Source organism: Arvicanthis niloticus, chromosome 7 (assembly GCF_011762505.2).
Source record: "Arvicanthis niloticus isolate mArvNil1 chromosome 7, mArvNil1.pat.X, whole genome shotgun sequence".
Taxonomy (NCBI): domain Eukaryota; kingdom Metazoa; phylum Chordata; class Mammalia; order Rodentia; family Muridae; genus Arvicanthis; species Arvicanthis niloticus.
The window spans coordinates 65,967,732-65,977,947 of NC_047664.1; the positions used below are offsets into that span (position 1 = coordinate 65,967,732).

Here is a 10,216-nt window from a genome sequence, read left to right on the forward strand (position 1 = left end):
AACTGGCCTCAAACTCACTGTGTAGCTGAGATGACCTTGAACTTCTTACTTTCCTACAGACAGGTGCTAACACTCCCAGTTTTTGAGATCCTGGGAGTAGGCAGCCCTCTACCACCTGAGTTACACCCCTACACACACCCTTGCATATTTACTTTTGACACGGAATTTTGGTATGTAGCCCTGGCTGGCCTGGTGTTGCTATGTAGGCCAAATTGTCCTTGAGCTTGGTGCAATCCTCCTATCTCTGCCGTCTAATGACAGAATCATAGTCATTGACCACCATGACCAGCAGAAGGTCAGATTCTAATAAAATGAGCCGCCGAGCAGTACTTTCTTGAGTTGCAAGGCAATCACCTACAGAACAGACAAAATCAATGTAATAATGCGCCTCTGATAAGCTTAGTCTAAGAGCCACTCTGTCTGTATCTCTCAGCTGCTTGAATTTGGCCCGAGTGGGTTGTATTGGCTCTGACTACTTGTCATTTGCATCTCCAGCCCTTCACCCCGCCACTTGAGATCAGATCACACCAACTGGGACACAACAAGGCCAGTGAATGCTGTCTTCAACATTCAGAAACCATTCAGAGACAAAAGGGTGATATTATCACAATCTAAACAAAGCCATCCTTAGTATGGTGGCTCAAACCTGTCATCATAGCACGTGGAAGGCTAACAGAAGGGCCATGGGTTCGAGGCCAGCCTAGACTGCATACATAGAAAGCTGATTTCAAAGCCAGTAACAAATTGGGGTGTCCTCTTTCCAGAATAAATCAAAGCTTACAGGCAATGCCCAAGTGTGTCTTATATGACATTAAGTCCCTCCCATTAGAATTCATTCTTAGCAGTCCATACTCACAGAGCTATTAAAAAGGAAAAAGGCTCCTATAGGGAATTTTTTTTTCCAAATGACATCTTCTGCCTCTATCACTCTCCTGTGTCTTCTTGACAGTGGTGCTTCTACGTTCAGACTTAATCATGTCTCCTTTTGCTTCCACTAACTCAGCTTGTTCTCCTTTTGTGTACTAGTTCATCACTAAGCCAGAATACGCTTAATTCCTTCAGATGTGAGAATATTCAAACCTAAGAGGGAAGCCGTGACAGGCACCAAGAATTTCTTCTCACTGAAGAGCACTGGCTCCTCCATCCATCGGGCCCCTAAGATAATGAAAATCAGGGAGTAGTTGGGAGCTCTGCCTTCGTTTTACCTTCATCTGTCTCTTTGACATTGGCTCCAACTCTTACTGGACTCTGAAGGCATCTTAATCTCTCAAGCAGTATCTGTCTACCTAACCAACTTCATTCCATGTCAAGGCTGAAGGCATGGAGATAAGTCCCTGTCCTGAACCTCTCCTCTTGAGTCACCTTACATTCCAGGAGCAACAGGACTGGTTGATAAATTATCTCAGTGACAAGGGAGTAAAACCATCTTCAAGAAATGGTGAGCCAGCAGAACAGATCATCCCCAAGATGAGAACAATTACCTATATCGAAGAGGCTACTCCCTGGAACAGATCATCCTGCAGGAACCAGATTGGTCTCCTCAAGTTAATGCCAGATTAGCAATTTTTATGACCTTCTGGGACCAGAGCAGTGACAAAGATGGACAGGGCCACACTTTGACCAAGACTGCTTAGTAATGATAACCTCTTGCTCTCTTCAACAATTTTTCCTCAGTTAAAATTCAGTTTTTGTGTTAGTGCCCCAAAATAGAATCTGGGGTCACTGGGACTCCTTCACTTGTTTCTCTTCCCCATGTATAGATTAAATTTCCTGTCTCTGCTTTTCACTAAAAATCTTACAGAAAAACTTAAATGTAAAATATCAATTATTTTTGTCTTTTTTTTTTTTAATCCAGCTGACGGGACTGGATGTGTACATCTGTTGGCAGAGTGCTTGATACACAAAGTCCTGAGATCAATCCAGGTTCGGTCTAGATTCACATGTGTAAACGAAACACTCAGGAGGTAGAAGTAGGGGGGTCAGGAGTTCAAGGTAGTCCTCTAGTATATCATAAATTTGAGGCCAGCATGGGCTAGAGACCCTGTCTCAAAAACAAAATCCACTGACAAAGGCCATGGAAGCTGGTTAACTTGCTTGAAAAGAGTGTTATAAATACTGTGGTATATAGGTTGCTTAGGTAGGGTAATGTCATCCTGACCCTGTGAGTCAAACCAGTGAAGTTGGGGGAAATGTAGCTGCTATGGCCTTGAATGTGGGGAAAACATTTTTTTTTAATTCAAAAACAAGCCAGCAAGTTGCATAACATAGTAATAGTGTTCTGACTTCTTGAGAGCTGAAATGAGACCACAGTCACGTGACACAACCATCAAAAGATGACAATGTTTCAGCAGGAAGGACGTGGGCTTAGCAGGTGTCAAGCATGTTTTGTGAGCAAGCTTAACCTACCATAGTACTGCTACCCTTTTGCTCCTGGCTGCAAGGGCATCAGGGGGACTGAAATCTGGCCCCTTGCTCCACTAAGTAAGCTTTGGGACCATGTATGGCTTTCTTGCCTGCCAGAGGAGTTTCCTATAAGGAGCCTTTTCTTGCAATTAGTCTACCCTGAACATGTATAGTGTTAGTATCCAGGTTAGAGCACGTGTGTGCCACCCAGGATTTTGACAGTCTTTGGAGGAGCTTTCTGTCCTTGACTTGACAGAAAGTGGGAGAATGCCTAATCATTGCTTCTCCAGGGTCAATTCCTGTGAGAAATTTTCATCCGTACATCTGTTACACCTGCTTAATGAATTTCCAAGTTCTGTCTTAAAATGAAAGATGCCAAGTTTCAGAACACTGGGGCTCCCGGCATGTGTTCCTGGGGCCACTTCCAAATTCTGTAACGTCTTTTTTTCCTTCCTGTTAATTCATTACTTATAACCACTCAAAGAGATGCTTTAATTTGGTTGACCACAGAGTACAATGACAATACTATTGTCTCTAGATGAAGAAAAGCCTTCATTTGAATACAGCCTTCTTTAATACAAACTGGTCCTCTTCATTTGCAAATCATGGTTACAGAAGCAGGTACATTTCACCTTGCAGAGCTGCTGTAAGTGTTAACCAGGAATACTTTATATGAATTGTATGATGTGTTTTATGTATTCTACTACAAATGTCAGTTCTCATGGGTATTAGGTATCTGAGACATCTTTACCCCTGCCCCACACTTTGGGATTCAGAATGATGTTCTTCTGCTTGGGAATGGAATATTTCTTTCTAGCCTATGGTTTGGGATCTGAAGCCACATGCTCAGTATAGCGGGAATTGGGGGGAAATACTCACTGGAGTGGGGTAGGGAGATGAGGATAGAGAAATTCTTTCTTCTATCCTCCCCCAAGGAGAATTCTGTACATCACCTCAGGTGTCCATCCAATAACACACATGAGCACGCATTTGTTTCCCTTCAACTAAGATGAGTAAGTCTAAGACACGAAATGTTCCTCAGGTAAATCTGTTCCAGTCTATATGAGGAGAGAGAGAGAATAAAATCTGTCATCCACACCAGAGTTCTGTCTCAAGACTTCCAGACTCTTGGCAGAGTAGAGGTACAGAGCCCTCTCTCCCCACCATGGCTTGGGGAACCTCTTTTCTCAGCATCTGTTTAAATAATGCCACATGTTCTAGAAAGGTTTAATTGGTCCCCTACCCCCCATCCCATCTTGGCCTTCTCTCTGATTGAGGGTAAAGACTGAGCAACTAAGTCATTCTTGCAATCTGAGGAGAAGGTTCTAGAATCTAGGCTCAAATCCAGCCATGGAACAGAAGGGCAAGAGTCAGAAGACTCAAGTTCCAGCCCTCATCCATTCATCAGCGCTGTTTTCTTGGTTTGAGGTTCCACGTTCAGGAAACAAGAATGTTTACGTGCTGCGTTGCCATGCTTGCTGAAATGTCTTCCCCAAACAACAGAATGTCAACTCAGTCCAACCACTAGATCTTAGCAACACCTCTACAGGAAATCCTGGGGGCAGAAGAGCATGGTAGATGGCATCACAGGTATATGATCAACAAATCTAAACCGTGAGAAATAATTCAGGGCAAAGGATTCACTTTCTTCATTCAACGGCATGGAGATGGGCCCTATGTGTGGATTAGGGGTTTAAGGACTTGGCCAAATGAGATGTTTAAACTATTTTTATTCCAGTGTATAAGACAACTATAAAAATACATGATGGAGCCAACCAGATACCTGAAAAGAGATTGGCTCCTCAATTAATATCGAAAGTCATTCTATTTTCTTTAGGGTAACACTGAGTATTTGCCAGGGTTCTTTAGAGTTACGAAACTGATAGAATGAATGTGCGATTATCAGAGTGGCTTTCAGGATGTGGTCTGAGTAGTCCAACAATGGATGGCACTTGATAGAAAGGTCAATCTGGTATGTGTTCTGGTCATGAGACTGAATGTCTCAGTAGCCCCAAACTGGTGCTGGAGTGCCCGGAAGGCACTAGTGAGCTTCCAGTCTTCAGTTCACGTTGGAATCTTGAAGAAGTGGGTTCTAACGCCAACAGATAAATGGCTCAGGAACAGGATAGATGAACTTGAGAGTGAGGGCAAGTATACAAACAGCAAAAGCTTCCCTCATCCATGTTCTTTTATGTGGGCTGCTATCAAAAGGTGTCGATCAGATTTGGGGTGAGTCTTCTGACTCAAGTGACCCAGATTTAGAGTCTTCCCACCTCAAATGATCCAATCAAGAAAATCCCTCACAGGTTTACCACCTTGGTTGGGTTTTAGTTGGTTCCAGATGTGGTCAAATTGACAACCAAGATTAACCATCACACACGATATTGCTGTCACCATAGTCCTTTTGGGGTTATATATTATTGTGTGTATAATGGGATCTTATAATGCACAATAATATGTATGGTGCTTACATCAAAATAGTCCAATAGAAGGCAGAATAGGCAAGATTGGCTTGTAATGATTGAAACTAGTAGATTAATTCATGGAAATGTATTACAATGTTTTCTTTTTTCTCTTCTTTCCCTCCTTCCTGCCGTTCTCTCTCTCTCTCTCTCTCTCTCTCTCTCTCTCTCTCTCTCTCTCTCTCTCTCTCTCTCTCTCTTTCTTTCTTTCTCTCAAGTTAGGTCTCATGTTGCCCAGGCTAGCCTCGATCTCCAGATGTGTGCAAGGATGGCCTTAAATGTCAGGTCCTCCTACTTCTACCTCTTGAATGTTGGAATTAAAGGCATGTACTACCATAGTTGGTTACAGTGATGGGAATCAAACCCAGAGCCTGATGCATGCTGGATATGCAGTCTACAGCCAAGGTATGTCTCCAGTCCCATCAATATTTTTTTTTAATCATCTTTGAAATGTCTTGTCATCAAGAATTAAAGAGTACCAAAAAAAAAAAAAAAAAGTGGGTTTGGAGTAAGGAGTAAAGAAACTACCATAATCTTTCTCTTATTGGATCAACTATTGATGTATTTTCCTCACCTCTAGCCCTGAGGTAAATTTGTAGCACTGGTCTTGGTATACATTAAGTATCCAGTCAATGTTAGCTCTTCTTATTGATACAACAAAAGGTTACTCAGTTTTCTCTGTGTGGCTCTTCCAACTAAGAGACACTGATTGCAACCTGTCTTTTTAATCACAATACGGCCTTTTGTGTTTTTTTTCTACTTCTTCACATTGGTCTTTCTGGAAACTTCCTGCAGTGTTCACCTCCCTTGGCCTGGGGCATCTGGACACTTTACCTGGGCAGCCAGGTGTCAGTCCCATAGGGCGTGTTGGACTCATTCCTGGATTGGCAGGTGCAGGTTTCTGATTTCTTCACCGGATCACTCAGTAGCTGGCTCTTTTTCCCGTGGCTTCCTGTCACCTGAAACAAGAGCTCACAGCTTCAGGAGGAAGGTGGAAATTTGAGGTGGAGAAGGGTGAGGCAGATGCAAGATGCAATTACATCCTGCCTCTACCACCCTTCAACAGCCCCACCCTACGCCTGGGGAGAAGTCTAGAGTCAGGGTGGGGCGGTGTTTATCTCATCCCTGTTTCTCCCAGGCTGTGCAGTATTAGACAAGGCACTTGACTTTACCCTGCCTTCTCAGTTATACAATGAAGTGAATAATACCCACATTTTTTTATTAGTTCAGAGCACGAACTCCAGAGCTGGAAACCTGGCTCTGCTCTGTATTAACTTTGCCTTCTTGGACCTCAAGGTGGCAGGTTCCTCACTAGTAAAATGGGAATTGAAACAGTAGCCACCTCTTGCCAGAAGACTGTAGTGAATAGCATCTGGTGGGAGATGCTTCCTGGGGGTTACTGTTACCATCTCCACCAAGACATCACCTTGTATCCAGTGCTGTGAGAGTTCACTTGCAACCCGCTTCAGCCCTCCTCTCAGGCCTGTGTTGTTTCCATGTCAGCTCTGGCATCCCTCCATCAGGAATGGGACCAGCCAGGGAGTCCAGCGAGTGAGTCACAGACCAGGGTCATGCAAGGTCAAAGGCTGCTACACGTTTCCCAGTTTCAGCTCTAGCCTTCCCTGGAAGGTGACTGTGAACTCGAGTACTTCTAAAGACAAGGGCTGTGTGGGGTGAGTCAGGAGTGGAACCAAAGAAGGAAAGCGATTAGACTTAAGAATCCAGGGAACACCAGAGAGGGAGATGGCCTTGGGACCCCTTGATTTCCCCCAACTGTGCTCAAGAACAAATAACCTAACCTTGGCTACACTCACCACCTTCTCTGGGTCCCTTGAGGCCACAGCCTGTGAATGAGGAAGGTGGCCTAGCAATTTTGATTCCTCACAGTCCTGTGTTCCTCCTTGTAACCAGAGAGCTCAGCTCTCCAGTGCTTTCGGCTTCTACTAGCTCCTCAGCAGTGGATGGAGCCCAGAAATTTGGGACACCAGACTGGAACTCAAGAACTCTGGAAGGCCAGGATGACAGAAAGTAATAGGTCTCTGCTTCTCGGGGTAACCACCCTGGGGAAGCCTAGGGAAGACATCTGATGATGGTGGCCAAGGCTCAACCAGTGTATCTCCCTCAGAATCACAGGAGTCACACACTGAGTTGTTGGACCCAATGAATGTTCCAAATCTACTTCTTAACTTTCAACCTCTGATCCATTAATATACATTTCCCCCCACCACACACACCCTGCCCCCTCCAGTCCCAGAATATAGGATCACAGGGAGGGAAGTGGAGGGGGGTGGCAATCAGCTGTTGTGCTCCTCCCTGGGTGTTGAGAAAGATCTGGAGCAGAATTGGCTTCGTGGGGGATTTCCAGGAGCAGAATCCCTCCCGCCTGTTTGCTGTTTGCACTCGGCTTTTCTGCTCTCACCTTGTGAGGAGGAGGTGCAGGCAAAGCCACACCCAGCAACACAAACGGGTCCAAAGTGCTTGTCACAGCATCCCAGGAAAGGTGCCAGGCCAGATTTAAGAGAAACAAAGAGAAAAAAAAAATAATCCAAGGCCATCACGCCCAATACCCAGCTAGATCTTTGAGAATAGTATTTATTTCAAAGTGTAGGTAAAGAAAACCCTGAGTCCAAGTAATATGTAATTTCATAGAATCTGGGCATATAGGACCATGATTGGAAGGAGATTGTCCCTACCTTGGATTTTATAAGGATCAAAGATTTGTTGGAATGGCAGGGCCATTCTCCATAATGAAGACTGTACTGTATTTAGTACACAGAGGCCACAATGAGTGATAACACTCTGGGTCTCACACTGCCTCCCTCTTGTCAAACAGCTGAAGAACATGACAGTTTCCCAGACTGCTGTGGCTTGGTTTGCAATGGCAGGATGGGGATGGGAGGACGCAGTTGGATCTGAAAAGGCACAAAGGAGTGGCCAAGGGGATCGGTTGTGTTCTCTTGAGAAAAATAGCTTGCGAGTCAGACATGGTAGTACATGCTTGTAAATCCAGCATTTCGGAGGTAGAGGTTAAAGGACCTCCAGTTCCAATCTGGTTTGAAATGTCAACACAGAGGCAAAGGCAAGTACATCTCTTTGAGTGCGTGGCCAGTGTGGTCTCCAATAGTGAGTTCCAAGACAGCCAGCGCTATGAAGTGAGACCTTGTCTCAAAAACAATAAACAGAAAGTAAAAGCTAGAGTCTGTTGATGCGTTTTGTGCTGCCCTAACAGAATCCTCACCAACTGGGTAATTCTCCCCTACTCCCAAGACAGGGTTTCTCTGTAAAAGCCCTGGCTGTCCTGGAACTCACCCTGTAAACCAGGCTGGCCTCAAACTCAAGAGATCTTCCTGCCTCTCTATCTCCTGAGTGCTGGAATTAAAGGCCTGCACCACCACTGTCCTTTTCAGACCCCCCACAGTTTTTAAGAAAAGAGAGTTTTCACTGTTCTAGAGGCCAGGGACACCTTGATGAAGGCAATGTCACCAAGTGCTGGCTTTCATTCTGGGACATCTCATGGCAAAAGGTAGAAAAGCTGGAGTGTGTGGGAACACCCAAGTGAACAAGAGGCCAGGCATGGTTTTATACTAAGTCTAGCTGTAACCCACTTCTGCTCCACACTTGTCTTGTCCTAGTGACCTGGTATCAAGCCCAATGTCCTGGCACTAATGCACCAAGGGGGACGCTCTCAGCACATGAATTTTGGGGGACACACTCAAACCACAGCAGCGCCAGGCAAGATGTTTCTATAAATTTTTGAACAACGTTTCAAGAATGTAGCTTTGTTTATAGGTCGTGCTTTTGTTTTGTTTTTACAAAGGTGAAGTTAAAAGGAAGCCATTAGGGTAGATCTAATCCCAGGGCTTGGGATTCAGACAAACACAAAGGATGAAGACATAGAAAACAGACAACTGCGCACAAGGCAAGGAGAGAGTTCTGGAACAGATCATCGCTCTCAAGCCCCAGAAGGGCTGGCTCTACCGCGCACAGACTCTCAGCTTTCCAGCATCTATTACCACAAACATGGGGAACTTCTGCCGTTTGCTGCTCTTTGTTACGACAGACCTGGCAGAAGTCCAAACAAGTCAAAAGCTGATTCTGCAGCCTCCCCCTGCCTGCCAGCTGATCCGCCTTGTTCAAGCCGGGGAGCCTCTGGAGAGTCCCAGCTCTGTCTGGGGTTCTTTCTCCAGAGCAAACCTGTAGGCAGTGGAAAGGCTGCATCTGTGATCTGACCTGTGTCTGTCCCGACTGCCTTGCAGCTCCTTCTTAGACAGTTTTTCCCTGTGAAGAGAGTTAACCCCGCGTCAGTAGCAGGCAAGAGTCCCAGGACTCACCCAAAGCAGCCTTATCTGCCTGGATTCCTGAAGAACATATGGCATCAGCCTACAGCTTCAACTCTCAGGCTCTCTCTTTCTTGTAGCCCATCTACTGGCTCCCCAGTGACCCTTGGGGTTCCCAGGCAAGAAGCAGATTGTTTAGGCAAGCCTGACACCACTTGCTCTTTCTTTCTTTTCTTTCTTTTCTTTTCTTTTCTTTCTTTCTTTCTTTCTTTCTTTCTTTCTTTCTTTCTTTCTTTCTTTCTTTTTTTCCTTTCCCTTTCCCTCTTGCTCTGGCTCTGCTCCCTCCATAACAGGGCATCAGATCTCATTTCAGATGGTTATGAGCCACTATGTGGTTGCTGGGATTTGAACTCATGACCTCCGGTCAGTGCTCTTAACTGCTGAGCCATCTCACCAGCCCAGCCTGGTACCCCTTGATAACCAATTCAAAACATACCATGTGCAACTCAACTTACAGCAAGGCTCTGAATCTATAAGAATATATTGGTATTTTCATAAACAAATAACATTAAAAAATGCTATCGATGAAGGAGAAAAGAACCTGAAGGAATCAGATGATGTGAGGGAGGTTTAGGCAAGACTTTGCAGGTATAGTGTGTTCTAGAATTTGACTTTTGAATTGTAGAAGTAAATTACCTATTAAAATGAAATTATAATGTAAAATGTGCTCTCTCTACTGAAGAGGGTAACAGAGTGTGATTTTTTTTGCATTAGTAACACACCCTGTGTAATTTGTAAAATAAATACATAATAAATAGGTCCTGTGAATATATAAACTTAAATGTTTATTTTGACTTACGTTTTAAAATGGCAGTTATTTAATTTACCATGAAGGAGAGCTGGCAGACCCATCATAACTGGTACCGAATCCTGCGTTCAGACCTTGACCTAGGCTAGGCTTCCCAGGAAACCAGCTCTGTGGCCTTGGCGTCTTCGCTCTTCCCAGTAATACCACAGGCTTGACTCCACCTGTTTACAGGTGGAGAGTCATTAGGAGGCTCAGAGGTCTAAACA

General features: G+C 44.7%; 1 long non-coding RNA gene across 1 annotated transcript; it reads left to right on the plus strand.

Annotated features, from left to right (window-relative positions):
• Positions 1-667: 667 nt before the first annotated feature.
• LOC143443112 (uncharacterized) lies at positions 668-10,008 on the plus strand. The gene is made up of 3 exons (XR_013111853.1): positions 668-3,993; positions 5,088-5,270; positions 8,683-10,008. It is a non-coding gene; the product is annotated as an uncharacterized LOC143443112 (long non-coding RNA).
• The last annotated feature ends 208 nt before the right edge of the window (positions 10,009-10,216 follow it).